The sequence below is a fragment of the Choloepus didactylus genome, chromosome 7 (assembly GCF_015220235.1).
Source record: "Choloepus didactylus isolate mChoDid1 chromosome 7, mChoDid1.pri, whole genome shotgun sequence".
Classification (NCBI taxonomy): Eukaryota; Metazoa; Chordata; class Mammalia; order Pilosa; family Megalonychidae; genus Choloepus; species Choloepus didactylus.
In genome coordinates, this window is record NC_051313.1 from 89,978,627 (window position 1) to 90,000,450 (window position 21,824).

The following is a 21,824-nucleotide window of genomic DNA, read 5'->3' on the forward strand; positions in this document are numbered from 1 at the left end:
TGTTTTTTTCTTCACACACCCACATTCTGCTTTATCTTCTTACAAACTATATAATTTTAAAGAACTATCCCTATTAAGTTGGAAAATTTACTGATGATGGGTTTCTGCTCTGTGCTGTATAAGATACATCATATAGATCAACTAAGCACTAGTGACTCCTGATCAGAAAACACCATCCATCAGGACCGGTTTCAAAATGGAGCCACTGGCAGTCATGCATGCAGTGTATTTTTTAGAGAGCTAAAATGATTATTTTTTTCCACAATATCATTCTCAAAATTTGTCCTTGTGCTTGAATTTCTATTACTGGTGGCAAAGTCCTTTCAGCCATTCTGCTGCTGGCTACAGAAGTCACCTAATGCATGGAGTAGGAGGGGAAGCTAAAGAAATAGCACATTTGAGATATTATTGGGAGTTAATGCTTTGGTGTGAATTAGTTCAAATATTATTTTCTTCCCTGACATTTAAGAGAAAAAGATCACTTTTGAAGCATAGTGAAGCACTGGCAAAGGTTCACACAGGGTGGGTAAGATGGCATGGTGAAGTAGGATGTTTGGCCACAGGACAGCAGAAACATCAAAAGCAGAAATATGTTTATTTATTCTACCAAAAAAATTGATATAATGAAATCCTACTATGCACATGGTCCAAGATGAATAAATGCACAGTGTCTGTCCTCAAGGCATTTATCCTGTTGTGGGAAGATATGGACAAAATACTCAAGGGAATGTATAAACATAAAGAGTGCTTTAAAGGAAAAAGAGAGAGCTGTGAGAACTTTTCATATATGAATACAATCAAATGTGTTTCCTTTACAGTTTGGGGGAATAATTGTATATTTTCAAGTATTAAAAAAATACTTCAGAAATAAAAGGATAATTCATCTCCCACTGTTTCATGAACTATTGACTATTAGCTTGATAAATTTAAAAATTTGTGACCTTGGCAGTTTTTGTTTGTTTAATTAAATAAAATTTAATATCTCATGCTATGCACACTAGATGGATCCTGGCAATTTTAATATAAATGAAACAAGTATAAGTTGTTATACTTTAACCATTTATTCCTAATTTTTTCCATCACCCAGTCACTCTTTATTTATTTAGTGTGTTTTATATTCTCTGTGAGACATATCACTGTTTGAATATAATTACTTATTTGTTTATAGATTTATTTTAGGATTCCTTTACTATAATGTGTGGTCCTTGTTAGCATAGACTCCAATAGCCTCTTACTACTATTTCCTCATGGCCTAGAAAAGTAGATGTATAAAGATTTGCCATATGAATAAAATATCATATGATTCTACCGTGATTATGTCTTCATACAAATTTTTTACCAATGTTAAATTTCTTTAATTTGATGTTTTTACCTAATGTGATAACTTAAGTAAATATCCTCCGTTTTTATTAAATCTACATGGAAGTACTAAATGTTAAAGGAGTATGATGTATGCAACCTACTCTCAAAGGTTTAGAAGATAGATAGATAGATAGATAGATAGATAAACAGAAAGATAATATAAAAATGTCTTCACACAAATTTTTACTTATGAATTCCCTTTTACATTCACTCTACAGAGTGGTCTTTGCAATGAGAAAAATTATTGGCTGCAAAAAAGCATTGAAAAAATGGATTATGTTCATTGATGTTTACATATTAGAAATTAAAACTGAGGGGATTTTTAATATTTGTTAATTCTTGTAAAAACAAAACAAACTAATTACATGTAAACATAAATAACAGAATAGGGTATTTTCATGAAAAATAACTATACTTTTCAAGAAATAATGAAATGTTTGGCAGTATTTTAAGTTTTTTGCAAATCTCTTTAGTATCTGGCTTAACAGAAGATAGCTAGAATTTCATATGTGCTTCTGCATTCAATCTATCCAATCTGTTGCTTTGCTGAATTGGTTGAAGAAATTCTGACCTCACCCAGATATATATTTGTGGAAGGTAAGACTATTTTAATAGCTTTTCCAGGCAATTGGAGATATTTTTATTTGATATTATAGCTAAATTTGATGAGTAATAGATTATTAAATGTTAGTTGCAATACAGAATCTGAAATCCAAAGAATGAACATTTCACACTCTAAAAATAAAACCCATGCTCTATCTTGCACTTTGAATGGATTTTTTTACCCATGCACAATTTTGTGTTATTATTGCAAAATACTGTTTCCTCGAGTTATTCAGCTATTCTAAATGTCAACACATTTCACTGTCACGTATCAAATGATCTTATTTGTTAATATCTCTTCCAATACCAGAAAAAAAATCTTTAAGTGTTGTGAAGTTGCTGAGTTCAAATGGTGGATAACCTTTTTCCAAAATTCTAATATTTTCTTAAAAGCTCAAATTTTATCATTGACAACAAATATAGTTAGTTGTTTTCTTTGAAATGACAGTCTCATTTCACTAATTTTTGAGAAAATGCTTATCTAATACCTAAGATGGCACAGCCATAGTTTGTATTGTTGTTCCTTCAAGGCAAAATTGTGTCCCATGGGGAAAAAAAAACAACAAAAAAACAAAAAAATAGCTAGTCTTGTGAATCAAATCATGCAAGTGCTTTTCCTTTAGGCAACCATCATATTTCAGCATGCAGAATGGCCTAGGTTTGTTCCTCTTTTTCTCACATACATTGTTATAAAAGCATGCACTCAAAAGTTGTGTTTTAATAAAATTAATATTTTGACCACCTCGTCAAGGACATTCTGAAGTGAAATCAGCATTTTTAAAAAAATTTCAAGTGGTTAAGACTATACCTTCTAGTACAATTTTTCATCACCACTGTGAGTCATATGAAAGCATCAACAGTTTTAGTCATCCTTACCCTTGCACTACCAGTGCAATTATAAACCCAGTGAAAAAGTCTTAGCATTATTCTTAAAATGTTTTTGACCTAACAAACCATGTGAAAGTATGTTGAGGCCCCAAGGGCACACTGTAAGTGCTGTTCTCCACTAATATATCTGGTGGCTCCCTATTCAGCTGATTATTACAACAAAGCTGATTTGTAATGTAGTCATTTACACAGTGGAAGACTACATGTACTTCAAGATTTCATTACAGGAATGGTAGTTCTGCCATTTGATGTTAAATGTAGCACAGATATGCTTCTATTGAGAAACTTAAATTAAAATTAGTATTTTCCTTGACTTATATACCTAAGTAAGTTAATATCCTCACAACTTGCAGGTCTCTTGTTTGATGCTCATTGATGCAGGCCTTTTATTTTTAATTTACCAAAAGACTTAAATTTTTTGAGTAGTAAGTTCTAGTTCTTCACCTCTTATTTTCTTTCAGCTTTATATTGGTGATTTAAGAAAATCCAGTGACAACTTTCAGCTTAGCATTGCCAAGGATATTAATTCACATATTGTGATATTTGGGTTGTGTGTATTTGATTTTATTGTTATTGTTGCTATGGTTTGGTTTTTTGTTTGTTTTCTTAAATCATTCTACCAAGGATCCCCTCTCACCAATGGTTCTGTCTATTATACCAAATTCTTAAATGCTCAGATTGTTACATATTTCTTATCTCTATTTTAGTATTTACCCACATTTACCCACCTCTGCTTTTTATAACTAGGTGATATACACCTCAGTCACAGGAACTTTATCAGCCTGTATTGGAGAATATCTCATGCCCAGAATATGAAAGATTGATCTTTCATTCAGGCTTAATAGAAATATATCAAAGTGTTATGATGTCAAGAACAGCTAATCGGTATTTCCACTTCTAGGTGTCTGCTCTAAAGAAACATTCATAGATGAGCCCATGATGGTCTGAATAGCCTATTAGAAACAGTGAAACATTGGAAAGCAGGGAAATGGATTTTTTAGAAAAGTGATAAATACAAAGGAATACATACAAATTAACTGAAAAGAACAAACTAGATCTATATGTTGTCAAAATGGATGGATGGATTTTAAAACTTAATGTTGAATGAATGGAAAAGCACTTTGCTAAGTGATGACTATTACAACGTACCATTTATGTACATTTTTAAAGCTGCCTTACACCCAAACATCTATCCCTTAGTATGCATTCTAAAATGTCTCCATATAATAAAAAATACTCTGGATTAAGTATTATTTGTACCCTGCCATCCTCTTTTATGTAATAACCATTCCTGAAGGAAAGCATTGTGATAATGGGGGAAAGTAATGAAAAAATAAGGAAATTCTTTAGAAACTGGATGTAGAAAGTGGCAAAAAAAAAAAACTTAACACGTTTAAATTTTTTGTTCACGAAACATCTCAGCAGGCCATTGGCATTACTAAAATTGGAAATTATTTACATTTCAAAAAAAGTAAATTATAAAGTATATAGCATGTTATTATAAACCTGTGGTAACTATCTACATGACTTACTTTTAAACAAATATTTGTTCAATGTTTTATTAATAAAAGTTTAAGGAGGTGTGAATTCACAACTCTGTGATTACGCTAAAAGCTAATAATTGTACACTTGGATGGATTGTATGGTATGTGAATATATCTCAATAAAACTACTCAAAAAAAGGTTAAGGTGGTAAATTTTAACAATGTAGTAATGCATCAATTTGATTTATTTTCTTAATCCACTATTGTTTTTTAAAACAGAATGGACCTTTAAAATAAAAAACTAAAAGAAAATTTTGATTACTCAAGTAGGATCTAAAGCTGTTCATTTTCTAAATCAGATTGTGCAATCAAAAAAATCTAAGATGAAAGTGAGGGAAATGAAGTAAATTATTATATTCTCCAGTATTTTTAGTATTCAGATACTTGCCTCACATCAATATGCTAAAATATTGACTACTTTAGGCTTCCTAGAGACACAATTATGATTTACAAATCAAGACCAGATGATGGAGAAGAGCTATACTTGTAAAATATGATATTTGGTGTATTTTTGTATATTTGAGACTGAAGAGGAGACAGCTTTCAACAGGAATTTGAATTTACCACAGATATCAGAACTTTGTTTTGAATACATCTGCCTTGACATGCCTACCTTTGGTAACTGCCAGCATATTGTAATGTTTTCAGATAGCTAAGTTGCACCATGAGCTGCTGATTCTCATGATTAGGACAGTAGAACATTAGACCTGCCTTCAGAGAATTTTCTTACTATCTATCAGGACAACCAAAAACAGATCATGTGCCACAGTAATAGTCAATAATAATGATAATACTCTCATATCAGCATTCTCCATGTTCAAGACTAACAGTCCAGCAAAACTGAATTGACAACTTGATGGATTCCTATGTGCTTGCATTATTTCTTTTCTAGTATTATATTATTCCTTCACTTCTCTCACTGTTGTATTTATTTCTCTTGTCTTCTTCTATGAATTTATTTCTTATAACTTTCATTATATATGTTTTTGGTCTGCTCCAAAATTTCTGGGAAATAGTGTAGCACATTTGTAGTATTTTTTCAATCACTGCCTAATTTATACCTTTGATATTTATTTTAAATATGTGGATCTGAAGCCATGTTAAAATTGAAAAAGATGATGAGGCCAACCATATCAAGTATTTTGACCACTTAATTTGGAATTAAAGCAGTAGTGGAAATTTTGCTTCATAAAATTGTGCTGTAGAAAATGTTTTAGCTGCATCTTAATCAAATTCTACAGTTTTACTTGAGGGGAAAAAATGTGGAGATGATAAACTACATACCAGGAAAATACATGTATCTTCTCAGACCTCTGGGCTTTCTCCCATATATCAAACATATTTTTATTTTTGTTTGCTTGGTTTTGGTCCTATTTGTGCATATGTGCTGGAAATTAGGAGTAAAAGAATATATCTACTTGGAAATAGGCCTTTTTCTACTTCTGAATTCTCAAAATCCAATTTAGGTATTCCTAACAGTCTAAATAAATAAAATTTGGAGATCTGTTGCTATTATATATGAAGAATAACTCAAATTATTTTATCATCTTTTTATTTTGAGCTGTTTTTGATGTCTTAAGCTTACTTCACAAAATTTTAAAATGAGTTCCTTGTCTAGCATTCCATAATGGACTTAATAACATATTTCAGTACCTTATAATTTGAAGTATGGCAAAATGGGCAAAAAGAATAGAACACATAAGTTCCCCAAGTAGGTGCCTCCAAAGATATGTTAGAATAGAGCTAGCAAGCACATAATTGAAGTCTTCAACAATCTGGGATTTATAAATATCTAAGGTAATTAAATGCATGTACACACAGAGGCATGTATTATTTAGCTACTCCTGAAATGAAATAAATATCAAGAATGGTGTGATCATAAATTTTGTTGAATCATAATTTCCTTTGATGTATCTAAAAATGACTTGGTCTTCTACCCTATGTGTAATGTAAAGTCTAATGTCTCCCAATCACCAAGAACTTACATTTAATGCATAAATTTTGTCATTTTCCCTTTACTTACTGATTCCCTGATGGCATTTATACTCTGACTCTAAAGCTAAGAGGCAGTCAAGTAGAAAGGTAATAACAGTAACTATGGAGCCACACTTTGAATGATGTCTGTGGTATATTGAATCATGTAACCCAATTTAGACATGCTCTTAATTTTAACCCAAATCCCTGTAGGTGTGAACCCATTGTAATTAGGACATTTTGGAGATGTTAATTTCAAAATCTATTTGGGGTGATAGAAATGTTTTGGTGATGAATGATGGTGATAGTAGCATAACATTGTGAACACAATAGCACTGAAATATGCATTTGAATATGATTAAAAGGGGAATTTTTAGGTTGTATATATGTTACTAGAATAAAAAAAATAAAAAAAAATACTTAAGGTGTGACCCAACTGAATAAGGGTGGCCCTTAATCCAGATTACCACATCCTTTATATAGTAAGAGAAATTCAGATATAGTAAGCGATAGCGACAGGTATAGTACGAGATAGCCACAGGAAGGGAGAAAGAGCCAGAAGCTGGAAGTCAATCGAACCCAAAAGAGAAAGAAGACATTGCCACGTGACGTGAGGGGAAGAGGCAAACCAAGGAGCCCCAAGTATCGCTAGCAGCCAGCACCAGAATGTTATACTCTTTGTGGAGAGAGTATCACCTTGTTGACATCTGGATTTTAGAACTTCTAGCCTCAAAACCATGTGCCAATAAATTCCCATTGTTTAAGCCAACTCATTGTATGGTATTTGTCATCACAGCTCAGGAAAACTAAGATAATGGTTACAACCCTTATTATCTATGTAACTTAGGGTTTTTGTTCACCTATAAAATGATGACAGTAATAATACTGGTCACAGTGCTGCTGTTAGAATTGCATGATTTAATATATATTTAAAACTTCCTCAGAATAGAGCCAACTACATAGTATTTGCTTTATAATTACTAGCTATGGCTGTCATTGTTATTGTTTATTTCTTCTTCTTCCTCAATTAAAAAATCAACATAATCCTTTTTCCTAGATTTTTCCAAAGAATAATTAACACAAAATTTGGGGATGTCAGTAAGAAAAGGCCAAATATTTCAAAGCATAGCATAACACAGCAAAGAAGCAAAAAAAAATTAACAACAAAAAAGCATTTTAGTTATCACTGGTCTTAGAACTCTCTTGACCATTCCCATCTCAGGAATTTCTTGAAGGTCTCAGCTTGGCTTCAGTCTCCAGCCCAATTCCAGGTATTAAGCCTTTCCTGTAATCTGTCCTTATCGCATTATTCCAGGGACCCTTAACTCCTCATTCTTCAGAGACTCAATTTATTTTTCTTCCTGCCATATTAAGAAGAACAATTAGCTTTCATAGTTTCATTTTTTTTATGTCTGGATCCTGCCCTGGGGCCTGTCTTTTCACAGTTAAATGTTCTAGCCTTAATATTTCACAAACTAAAGGATATTCTCTCTCTAAAAGTAATGTAAAATATATTTTCACTTGCTACACAAATTTTACCACAAAACACGGTTAATATGCCGTAAACTTCAGAAGGATTGCCTCTGCTGTGTTTCATAGATGGATACTAAAGAGCTTATCTGCTGGTTTTGTGGAAGTGGGTCTGAGTGAAGCTGATACGTTTTTATGGCAGAGGAATTAACAATCAGGCACACCAAGTTTCAAATTTCAGATCTGCTGCTTATAATCGACGTAACCTTGGCAAATTTACTTAACCTCTTTATATGTCAGTTTTCTAACCTGTAAAATGTGGGTAATAATATTGGTATTACAGGATTGATATAAAATTTCAATGAAATTGAATATAAGCAAGTGCTTAGCACAATCCCTGGACACAGGAATTATATTCCATTTTTGGGAACTATTCTAATTAGCCATCTTCATGTAAGTTTATTTGACAACATCTTCAGTCAACTAGGGTAAAAGACATCTAGGAAAAATAAGGTTTAATGAGCAGTTCAAAAGCGCTACTTCAGTTGTTAGTTTGGGGTTTGCTTGTTTTTTTAAGTATTTATTTTTGACCTGGTAAATAAGAGGAAATAGATGTGGAGACATTTAAGAACAGGGTTTAAATGTGAAATTCATAGGCTTTGCTACTCTATAAATTGAGTTTATTTTTATTTCAATTTGACCTTTTCATTTTACATAAAGTTTTCTTAACCAAATTATATTTTCACTCCCCTGCAGAAACTTTACAATGCTCTATTCCTGTCTCATTCAAATATTTGTGCATTGTATGCTTTCCTTGACAATTGAAAGATATCAATATTTATATTTTAAAGTCTATTTTAATACTTGGGAAAAGAAACATTCAGGAAAAGGGAGACTATTTTTAGTTTGGCAATGAAAATGGATATAGTTAAGTTTTTTTTTTTTTCTTTTCTTTTTTTTTTAATATTACTTGTATAAATATGATTGTATCTGGTTGAGTTTGAAATGAATTTTTTATTCTTTAAGGTTCTAGTAATACATAGTATGTTTCAATATAATCAAAAATAGATAGATTATCCATATTGGAATTATAGCATTCATGATAGTGGTCATGATTAATGGTGACTCTGCCAAAACTGCCTCATATGTTCAAGCTATGGAGAAACTGATACACAAGTCATATCCCTCAGTGCCCTCAGGCTTCTATATGCTGCACTGTGCTAAAGCCATACTTTATTATCAATTTCTGTTATGGTATTAATGGATGGCAATCTTCCAAACACCACTGTTTCCAGAATAAAATTAAATTCTCTATTAGCTTTTCAGCAGAGACTCCTGCAGCCCCTCCATTATATATAATTGTTCTTTTGAAGTAGTTGCCCAGCCAAGGACAAATCTGCCTGATATTTCCCATCCCCCTTGAATCCAAGTGGGACCACTGGGGCTGGTCCCCATTAGTGGAATATGAGCTGAAGTGAAGTGTTTGACTCCTGGCAATGGCGTTAAGGAATTACATTTGTTGTCATTAACTGGATGAGAAAGACTTCAAGGCCCTCAAGGATAACTGATTCACCAGCCATAAAGAAAGTGGTTCCTTGAATCACCAAATAGATGAAGGAGGACTGCAACCTTGATCAGTCACCATTCTAAATGTATGACGATCTTCTATTACACCAGAGAAATTTGAGTATTTATTTGTTATAGCAGTTAACATTGCACTAACTACCACAGACATTGATAATAACAGTGAGATGCTATAAAATATACAACTAATATGTAGTGGTATTGGCTAAGCAGTCAGATGGTGGTGGCAAAGAAAGAGAAAAAAGATGGAGACTTACGCAATGCAGTGAAAAACACTGCTGAAACTGTCACCTAAATTAATTGACAATGCATACCATCTCTCTACTTTCTTCTAGCACTAGGAAATAGGTTGGAAAGAGCCAGGGAAATATGCATGTTGGTTAAGGTATCACTATAAATTGATGAGCTCAGGAAATAATTTACTGGTTTAAAAACAAAGATGGAAGGAAATACAAATATAAGAAATTGGAGCAGCTAAGGTTTGGAAAGGCTGCCTTCTTCTAAAGCCACAAAAAATAAGAAATAAAAAATACAATGCTTAGAGCAACATAAGTTCCTTTAGATATCTCAGCTAAATATAAGAACGCAACCATGCAGCAAATATAAATTCAAAGGATGGTCTGTCTCCTCTAGACTTATTTTTCAGATGGCTTCAAGGTAGCAGCCATTAAGTTGAGAGATAGAAGTGTAAGAGGAGAAGAAACAAAGAAATAAAGTCAGCTTCAGAATTACATCAAAGAAAGAACCCTGTATGCATTTACTGACACGGACCAGACTAGAAGCAAATGGATCAGTGTTTATTTAAATTTTGATGGATGTATATTGCTAAGAAAACCACAAGCCTGGATCAAAAAGCCTATGACAATAAAACACCTTTTGGGTTCCAAATGTTATATCAGCATGAAGCAGTATGTGAAAGCTCTGCCTTCCTAAAGGAGCACATACTATCTAAAGCCAATAGGTCCAGAGAGGTGAGATTAAGAACAATGGACAGAGAAGTTGCTCCCCAAGAGAATCCATCTAATCAAGAGACTCTCTATACTGCTGAGGCAGAGAAGCCACAATTGATGGCCTAGCCACATCTCATCATTGCTATGGATCTATGACTGCTGTGAGTCTCCAATTCCTCCCTTTTCTGAATGGGCTTTTTTGTTGCATGTATCCTGCCCCTGCTGCATCCATTTATATTGAGAATGGGGGTTGTCTTTCAGTTTGTAGCTTTCTGGACCATGAGTAGCTACAACCAGATCTGATGGAGAGGACTGAGCATCAAACAAAGGTCATTGACTCTAAGCTGGATATATGACTGCACAAGATTCTGTGCTGTCTACCTTGGGAAAAAGGTGAGTGTGTTTTGTAGGAGAGAAAAGGGGCATGCACCAATATTTGGTGGTAGAGAGACAGACAAGGGGGATACAGCTGACTGTCCACCAAAGAATATGGAGTCTTAACTAAGAGCAGAAGTTCATAGGAGGACAACGTTTTCCTGACATGTTGCATTTAGGTAAGATGTGAGGAAACTGTAGTCCACAGGTTGAATTCAGCCCACCACCTCTTTTTGTATAGGGGTCCAGGAACAAAATAGTTTTTACATTTTTTTATATTATTGGGAAAAAATAAAATATTTTGTGACATTTGGAAATTATATGAAATATAAATTTCAGTGTCCATAAATATAGTTTTATTGGAACATAGCCACACCCTTTCATTTACATACTGTCTGTGGCTGCTTTCACATTACAATGGCAAAGTTGAGTAATTATGAAAGAAATCATTTAACTGTAAAATCTAAATCATTTACTATCTGGCTCTTTACAGAAAATGTTTGCCAGCCTCTGATCTACAGCCATAGAACCATTTCTCACTAATAGAATGTGAACATCAGAAGTGAATTTTGTCACTTACTGGCCAAAGCATATGACAGACGCATGACTCTTCTGTATGTTCTCTTCCCTTTGTTTCTTTCCTCATCCTCTGGCCAGACACAGTGGACTCTAAGGCTCTAGCAAATGGTGAAGTCACAAGATGGAAGGATCCTAAGACCCCAAATTATTGCATAGAGAATGCCCCCCACCCCCAACACTGAATAAAAACACCAGCATTACACTAGGGAGCAAAAATGAATAACTGAGTTGGGCCACTAAAGTTTGATTATTTATTTGTTACAGCAGTGAGGATGATATAAATTAATAAAGGCTGCCAAATCATAGAACATACACACGACTGTCATTTTTTAGAGGTATCAGGATTATTTTGTGACTGATACTGGAGAGCAATCGCATAGCCCCTTCTTGGCTTTCATTGGAATAGTGGCTAAAGTAGTGATTTAATTAAGGCAAATAGAATGAAAAATATCTGACTTTTCAGTGTTGCTTTTCATGCAAACAGTTTGCACTTCTAATAAACCATCGAGCTTTAACACTAACCTTTGTTATTTCAATAATTTAAAACTAGAAACAAAGGTTGTGAGCTTTGTTTTTCTATATTAACTGTTCGTATCTCATCAGGCTTCCAACATTATTAGATTTTGTACTGGAAAGATTCCATTCTACTTACAATCATTATTGCACCAGAAGTCATTACTATAAAGTACAGAAAATTAAAGAAAATGCTATACTAAACATAGCAAAAAGAAAAAAATCATTTGCAAAAGAAAATCTATAGGAAGGATTAATCAAAGGCAACCCTATATAAGTTTGAATGAACTAAAAATGTCAAATAAAGCACATATGAAGTCTTATTCCCTTAAAGAATAAAATAATAGTCAAAAATATTAATTTTTTCTTTTACATTTATATATCTTGACTCATGGAACATGTTAAAAGCAGCCTACCTTGACAGTATGATGGACAAGATGATTTAAGATCCTATTTTCCAATTCAAGTATCTCTTATTCTCACGTAACATCTTTTTCTATTTTGAAGATTCTGAAATATCAGTGCAAAGCAGGACAGCTAAAAGTGGTCCAGTTGTAATTTTATTCTTGCCTTTGTCACATTTAAGCATTACTACATGAGTATCTCTATTGGTATACCTTTTGATGCTATATATATATATATATAATTTATATATATATAAAAAAACATGAAATACATGGACATAGACATTAATAGTTAAAAGGCCTGCAAATTGTATTTTTGTTTTGTTCTGTTTTAACTAAAAATTACTCTCTCAAATTTTATTTAGACCCAATATTTATATTTTCAAATTCTGATTTTGGCCTTAAATTGATTTAAGATTTCGTTAAGTATTCATAATCCATTTATAATAGTTCCAGTGATACAATTCATTTCTCAAAGTATTCTTTTAAATATGCTCTTAAATCTATGAAGCTGCTGAACTTGACTTCTGTACTTGATTCTCACCTTGACAGTCCTCATTTTTCACAGTTTAATAAGATACATGAGGTTACTTACCTTTGGGATTATTTTGAACTGCTGATGTTTTTGAGGTTCTTTATTTTTAAAAGATGTCATAAGTCATGGAGTTTATGTAATTATATAAAGCTTTTTGATTTGAGATTAACTGAATTTAGCAATGGCAGGGCCAATTAAAAGATTGCAGTGTCCAGGGACCATCTAGGCCAGATTTATTTATATTTTGGATTTTAAGGCAGAATGCTTTAAATAATTCCATCACAGAAATATATCGTCCTTCATGAGACCTTGACTGTAAAAGTTAATAAAAACTCTCCTACCTACAACCAGTTTGTTGCTGCAGAAAGACAGATACTCTTACCAACAAAAGAAACGTTCATTTCCAAAAACTGCATATAAATATTTTACACAGTTACCTAATTTTCTCAAAGTTTAAATTGATTATAAATAGTTTATGTGCTTTTTCTGTATCTGAAACCTGCAGAACTCTAATGAAATCTTCCTTAAACCTTCGTCAATAAACCAAACTCGATGCACAGTACAGCAGCGCCCCCTGGAGTTAGATGATTTTTACAAATGAACATTTTCTAGCTGTTTTACTTGATTAGAACGACAGAGTGATAAATGTTCGGAGGCTCTGTTTCTTGTAATCTAAAGAATAAAGCAATAATAATTAAAGAAGAATCTCCATAAGTTTCGTTTGATTTAAAACGTCTTCTTATATATCTGTTGTATCCAGGTTTATGCATGTACAACCAAGACTATCTGTTTGTACTTGTAGTGAGTTTTCTTTAAGCATGTGATTTAGATTATTTCCTCATCCCCACTTATGAATGGAGTCACACATCCATAAGGTTGTCTTAAATGGTTTAAGAAAATTTATAATATTAGTAACCTATTGTAAGTATCTTGTTTATAGCATATCCTGGAAATCATAAAGATAATGAAATTTTTCAGCTGGAAAAGACCTGAGAGTCACCTGGACCAACATGCTCATACTAACCTGGGTGAGATTAAATCACCTGTCCACAGCCACGCAATCTGGTTTACCATGAAACCAGAGCAGTGTGTTTGTGCACAGTATGTTCACAAACTAAAAATGCCAAGACCAATCTTGCATTTAATAATAAACTCATTTATACCAATAATGGTATATACATTCCTGATTTCTTTACTGTCTACTTTTCAGTGTTTAGGACAAAAACTCATACAACATAGGTACAATATTTACAATATATATCAATAGGTACATTATTTAGAATAAACGGATATTTTTATGTGAGGGAACAACATTGTAATTTAACTTCTAAACTAAAAGCATGGCATAATGGGAAAAAAATTTGAAAAACTTTTCTTTCCTTACACAGTTCTGTGTTAGTGGCTTATGCCCTAGTTTCTAGAACAGCAAAGAAAAAAAATCTAAGTAAGTTTTTAAATCCTGGCCCAAACAAACAGCTTCAATTCTTTAATTTGATAAGATTGTAGAAACATGACCTATATTCCCAAATATGTGCCTCTTCAGAACTTAATACAGGAATACTAGCCAGTTAGGTGGTAGAGAAGGCAAGAATGAAGAGGGGAGGAGAGAAAGACAAAAGATGAAAGAAAGGTGAGATGGGGGAGAATAATTTGAATCTACTAAAGAACAAAAAAATTCTTCTCCTTCAGCAGTCTCACTGCTAAGACTAATTATTAGTCAGGAAAATGAATAGCTACCTATCTTTCCCGGTCCTTCCTGTTAATACAGTAATATGTACCTGGAAGTCAGACATTTCCAAGCTGTAGAAAATGAAACTGGGAGCCATGTCCCTGCTCTTTTCCCTAAGGCAGTCAGCCATTAGTTGCCTTGTGCCCTCACAGGCAGAGAGAAAGTCTCTAAGGGGTTGTGGGAAGTATCTATAGTAAACAAGAATTTGGTAATGTTTACATATATGACCTTTCTTTCCTCATCTCTGATTGTAAATTTTCCATTAAAAAACAAGACCTATTTATTTTGGCTTCAGGCTGATGTAAGTGCTATGCTGTGGTAAAATGCTATCTTTTCCCCTTGGGAATCAATAGTGTATATATTACAAATATTGTTCTCGCAGAGCAAAACCAGCAGCCTTTTTCATAAACTCAACTCAATTCATTAATGCTTCTTTATATTTAATGTGTTTATTTAAAGCAAAGACTAATAGATGTATTTGAAGTATACGTAGTGATATTATTTAGTTTTGTTTTTCTTTTGGTTGAGTATAGGTTGATAATAAATTTAAGTATAAATTAGTAGGGAAATTAAAAGGCAAGGGTAAAGAATTGGGAAGAAAGCAGCAGACTGTTAGAAACATGTTTTTATAGTAATGAAGATTGTTAGTAAAATATTTTGGCCAGCCGAACTACATTAAACTTCCTGACAATGTTGAAAGCAAGGCATTTAAGAAAGAAAAAGGAAAAAAGAAAAAAAAAAAAAAAAGCAATCAAGGCATGACCTTTTGGTATTCCATATTCTCAAGAAAATTTGAACTTTAGTAAGTAAAATATTTTTATGGTTTATCTTTTCTGGTTTCTAAATTACAATAAGCAACCAATTTAATTTTTTCCTTGAACTGGACTTAAAGAGGTTGGTTATTACAATGAAGAGTCCCAGGAATTTAAAATTCCTAAGTTTAATTGTTGTACATGAAAGAAAGTGGCAGAAATTTGGCAGGTGGACTCACTGTCCTCCCCGTTACATGCGACATGACTCCCAGGGATATATATCTCCCTAGCAATATGGGACATGACACCTGGGGATGAGTCTGGACCCGGCCTTGTGGGATTGAGAAAGCCTTTTTGACCAAAAGAGGGAAGAGAAAAGAAACAATGAAAAGTTTCAGGGGCTGAGAGATGTCAAATGGAGTCAAGAGGTCATTCTGGAGGTTATTCTTATGCATTATATAGATATCCCTTTTTAGTTTGTAGTGTATTAGAATAGCAAGAAGGAAATACCTGAAACTGTTGAACTGCAACCTGGTAGCCTTGATTCTTGAAGACGAGTGTATAACTATATAGTTTATATGGGATGACTTTGTGATTGTAGAAAACCTTGTGGCTCACACTCCCTTTATCCAGTGAGTAGAAAAATGAGGACAAAAAGTAAATGAATAATAGGGGGGTATGGGGGGTATGGGATGTTTTGGATGTTCTGTTTCACTCTTATTTTTATTCTTATTTTTATTTTTAATATTTTTCGGAGTAATGAATATGTTAAAAAATTGACTGGGTTGATGAATGCACAACTATATGATGATACTGTGAACAACTGATTGTACACTTTGGATGACTGTATGGCATGTGACTATATCTCAATAAAATTGCAAGGAGAAAAAAAAAGAAAGCAGAATGACAATTATCATGTATCTCAGATCTTACAAAGTACATTTTTCCAAACAGAAATGAATGATTATCTGATTTAAAAGCTTCTTAAAAACGTTAGATTTTTTTTCTTTGAACATCTATATAAATATTTATTTTAAAATGTTCATAGCAATTCCTTAGCACAGTTACAGACTCTAAACACTAATTCCCACTAAAAGGACCCAGGGCTCCTAGAAGAAAAGAGAGAGAGAGGGCGGAAAAAAAAAAAAAAACTAATCCCAGGTCTGAAGCAGGAAATCTCGTCATACATAAAAAGATAAGAAAAACAATGGATTTTAAAAAACATTTAAACTTGGTATTATATTCCAACAAGCAATAATATAATACACTACAAATGACATTCATGAATTGGAGGAGTACTTAGCAGTTACATAGTTAAGTTTCCACCTATTCAGAAATGTTCTTTAAGATCACTGGCAGGTGATCATCAAGTCTGTGCTTAAAGACTGAACATGGAGTTTACTACTTCATAAGGCAGTCAATTACATTTTTCAATTGCTATAGGAGCTATAATACTCTTAAGCTGAAATCTCCAACTATAGCTCCTTTAATTTAGTGTAATGGTTTTCTACATGCCAAGCCTTTCAATTTCTTCAAGACAATTAGATTTGTACTAAATATTTTCAAGTCAAATATGAACAATTCCCATTCTCAAATGATGAGATTTCTGGACCTTCCATTCTTTTACTTTCTATAAATTTGATCCAGCTCATCATTTACTATTTAGTCTTAGCACTCAAAAACATTTTTTTTTTTAAATGTATATGAGTGCTGCTTGCTCAGAATTCAGCCTGAGGAGAATTTTTGAGTCAATTGAAACACACTGTTTCCTTATTCTCTCCTTCATTATTCAAATATTTAGATATTTACATCTGCAAGTTGTTTCAGTACCTCAAGAAATATGCAACTGGCACTTCAATTCTGCATTATAGTGTATGAAATAAATGTTCCATTGTAAAAATTATTCTCCTTAAAAGGTAAGAGTAGTATAATTATATTTTCTTCCTATAATCCATTAAAGTTACCTCATCTAACCAATCACTGGAGCCTGCCCTTACACCTCTTTCTTCTTTCTGTAAATATAGAAAACAAAGCCATTTACAATATGTGTATTCTTATAAATCTCATCTCTTACTGTGTTTTTATCTTGGAAGTTTATGTGGCATTAGAGTGTGCCAAATAAATTGAGAACATTTGACATTGGATTCAGACTGTTTTAGGATCCATTCATATATATGACACTGAATGTATACTGAGTATTTGTGAAAATTCTATGATTTTTATTTTGGGGTTGGGGATAAGGAAAATGTCTATGCTTTGTTCAGTATATGAATGAGTTCAGTAAGGCTGTAATGCTCTAGGCTTAGACAAACTTCAGAGAATTTCCCTGGCAGGTATTAATAGGTGCCAACCACGGATCATGGTCATAGAAATACCCAAAATTCTACCATAAAAAATATTGTTTTGATTTACATAGATTCTGAGCAGAACTGCCTTGATAAATCAGTTGTCTTATATATTCATAAAATACTAAACTGATTAAGTTGATTTATGGGATTGTTTCACATTTTGCGGAACATCATCAAAAATAATTCTAATCTGAATAATTTACATGAGTCCATTCTTGTGACAATGATAGGAATGAATCTAGACAGTTTTGACAGTAAAACTACATTATTATCATGAAGGAATGTATCTGTCTTCCTATTTTTTATCACAAGGAAGTAGTATTTTTCTTGAATCAATTTTCATTTAGTATTTCAGATCCTTGAATCATGACTATAATCATACATATACTTTCACCACTACAAAATATTTTGAAATCTACTTTCTTACATGTCCAGCATGCTCAGTGTCTCCCAATAGTCTCAGAATTACCCATTGAAGGAACTCCTCTCCTACATGTCTCCAATTTAAGTCCAGGATAGAAATCCCCCTCCTTGCTTCTGGATTTATTTCATAATTAAAAATAATTACATAATTTAAGTTGAATTAAGGTAGTTGTCTTGGTTTCATTTTGTTCTTGCACAGATTAAGTTTGAACTGTGATGAAACTCAATTTTTCAGTAAAATTGGAATTGATAAGTGGAATTGATAAAATGGTAAATAACACATTTTCCAATTTATACCCTATTTATGCAGGGAAATTGCATATGGTAAGGATGCATTTCCAAGAATATAGTTGCCCTATATCTAATTATAGGAGGTCTTTCATGGGTAAAAAATTATATTGTTTGGATGCTTAGTATAGTATTTTTAGAAACGTAACACTTAACCAACTATATATCTTCAGTCTAATAATCAAACTATCAACCAAAACAACACAAAACAATTTCAGGGTGTATCTAAGGACTAGGGCTAACTTAAAAACATTCACAAGGAAAGAAAAAGTTTTTGTCCTGATTATCCCAAGGCTATAAAGGCATTTCCAAGGACAGTATTTTATTTAAAGGTAAGAAGCTACAGTTTGTTAAAAATTAACAGCAATGCAATTGAAATGTATCTGTTAAAGTCATAAGCTTTAAAAGAATAATAAATGTGTACTTGTAGTTCGCTTTGATTATATCAAACGGTAGACAATCTTGAATAGTATTGGAAAGGTTCCCCCAATTAGATTAAAATGGTTGTATCTAGATGTCTTTAGTGCAGACATGGGCACAGCATATGACCAGGAAATTTGAGAAATTAAATATAAATAAGTAAAATTTTTAAAAGAAAAGTCCATCAGAACATAGAATACAGATCAACACCAATTTCATACTACTTATTTCAAAGATTACATGCACGTGCAATTTGTACTAAACCAAAAGATTTTGACACAAAAGATGTTGAGCAATGTGGAGCTGAAGAAAATAAATATAAGGAATTATGGAAAATCCACTAGTAGTCGCCAATTTGAAAGGGTGAAGTCTGCAATTATGTCTAACTTGCCACACATAGTGAACACTTCATGAGATGTTCTGCAAGATCAACAGCACACTAATCCAAAGGATGCAGAACTGAAAGAAAATAGCACAAATCATGTCCACTGCTTTTAGTTGCCTCTTGACTCACCTTCCAAATACCACATATTCTCTACTAGGCTGTTATTTATTTAGTCTTTTCTTCAGTCAACAAACAGGGATTGAGCAACTAGAATGATGGACATAACAGTGACTATAATCAGGCTCTTGTTCTCATAAAGCCTACATTCAGTGTAGACAGGAAAAACATCATTTAATTAAAACCTACAGAAATGGCATTAAATAGCTAGGGATAGTCAGGAAAGTTTTCCTTTTAGAATGGGATTTGGAGCTGAAATCAGACTAAAGAAAAAGAGGATTTTTTTTCCAAGATGAAAGAAAAGCTTGTACCAAAGCTTTGATGTGATCAAGCAGATAACTAGTTTCCCAGTAGCAAAGGTCCTTGGCTTTAGCTAGATTATGACAATAGAATAATGCACTCAAAATATACTCTAGTTATTTACAAACTTTTAGTATCTAAGGCAAAGGTTTACCAGTGCCAAAGAGAGAGTAATGGGCTGTAAGTGAAGTCTGCCCATATAACTTCAGGAAAATAGGCCTCAAAAGAATTAAGACTTTACTGCTGGAGAAAACATGGAGAGAGGGATATACCTATTTACTGTTGATGAGGAGGCAGAATTGTGTAGCTTTTCTGGAGGTCAGAGTAGTGGTTCCACAAGAAGCTAAGTATGTGGGAGATCTGAAAGCAGAGACATGAATGGATATTTGCACATTGGTGTTTATGGAGGCAGTATACATGATTTACAATGCGTGGAGGTGGCCTAAGACACAGACTGAGGAACAGAATGGTGAATTGTGGTGTGTGCATACAATGGAATATTGAGTGACTATGAGAAGGAGTGAAGCTGTGAGACATGCAAAGAGGTGAATGGATCCTGTAGACAGCATTGTGAGTAAAGTATGGCAGAAACGGAAAGATAAGCATGATGCCTCACCAACATGGACTAACTACAATGTGTAAACTCAGAATTGAATCTTAGAGCACAGCTTATCAGGGGAACAATTATTGCAATGGTCCCCAGATTGTAAGCTCTTACAGCAGTCAAATCTATTCCTGAATTGTAATGGCTATCTCCAAACTCTGAGATGCTGATCCCCTTGTATATAACCTGATTGGTCTCTGGAACATTGGGTATCTGTGTGACACTGGGAAGTTGGGTATCTGTGTCACTTGAAACTCAGAGCTAGAGCTCAGGAGATATGAATGTCAGTATTAGGGCATACAGCAACTGTTCAAAAAAATGCTGAAAAATAGCCCAGACTTCAATTAGATATATGAATGAAGCAGAGCTGGTTAAGACTGGAGCAAACTGGGCCAAAGGGTAAAGGTCAAAACTGTGTTTTAAAATTTCAAATCCCATGTGAGACCAGGGGAAGAGATGTTTATTTGGCACAGGATCTATATTTTCTAAGCAATATAACTTTTATAGTCAGTTTATTCAAATAACACAATTACATGGAGCGTTGAATAGGAAGTGAAATCCGGTAGGTTGGTATAAGTTAAGTATAAGTTACTGTGAAATAGCAACACATTCCAAAGTAATTTTGGCAGAGAATAAAAATATATATGCAGGGCCCCCCTGAGGAGCTGGGGGAAAATGTGGAAGTGTTGGACTTCCTCACCTGGATTGTTGCTGGTGTTCTCACATACATTGAGGACTGATGGTTTGCTGTGCCAAGCCCTCTATCTTGGGGCTTGCCCTTATGAAGCTCATTGCTGCAAAGGAGAGGTTAAACCTGCTTATGATTGTGCCTAAGAGTCTCCCCCTGAGTACCTCTTTGTTGCTCAGATGGGGCCCTTTCTCTCTCTCTAGCTAAGCGAACTTGGCAGGTGAACTCACCGCCCTCCCCCCTACATGGGACCTGAGTCCCAGGGGTGTAAATCTCCCTGGCAACTCAGGATATGACTCCCAGGGAGGAATCTGGACCCAGCATCATGGGATTGAGTACATCTTCTTGACCTAAAGCGGGATGCAAAATGAAATGAAATAAAGTTTCACTGGCTGAGAGATTTCAAATAGAGTTGAGAGGTCACTCTGGTGGGCACTCTTATGTAGTATATAGATAACCCTTTTTAGGTTTTAATGTACTGTAATAGCTAGAAGTAAATACCTGAAACTATCAAACTCCAACCCAGTAGCCTTGACTCGCGAAGAAAATTGTATAGCAATGTAGCTTACAAGGGGTGACAGTGTGATTGTGAAAGCCTAAGGGATCACACTCCCTTTATCCAGTGTATGGATGGATGAGTAGATAAGTGGGGACAAAAACTAAATAAAAAATAGGGTGGGATGAGGGGGAATGATTTGGGTGTTCTTTTTTACTTCAGTTTTTATTCTTATTCTTATTCTTTCTGGTGTAAGAAAAATGTTCAAAAATAGATTGGGGTGATGAATGCACAACTATATGATGGTACTGTGAACAGCTGATTGTACACCATGGATGATGGTATGGTATGTGAATATATATCAATAAAACTGAATTTAATTATTAAAAAAAAGAATTGGGACTTTACAAAATGAATAAGTTAATACATAAAATCTAACACTACAGGAATCAAAAGTTTCAGAAGAATATATAGAAGAATATCCTTATGACTT

General features: G+C 33.5%; 1 protein-coding gene across 1 annotated transcript in view; it reads left to right on the forward strand.

Annotated features, from left to right (window-relative positions):
* Positions 1-21,824, forward strand: part of EYS (eyes shut homolog) — a 1,792,869-nt gene that overhangs the window by 1,221,598 nt on the left and 549,447 nt on the right.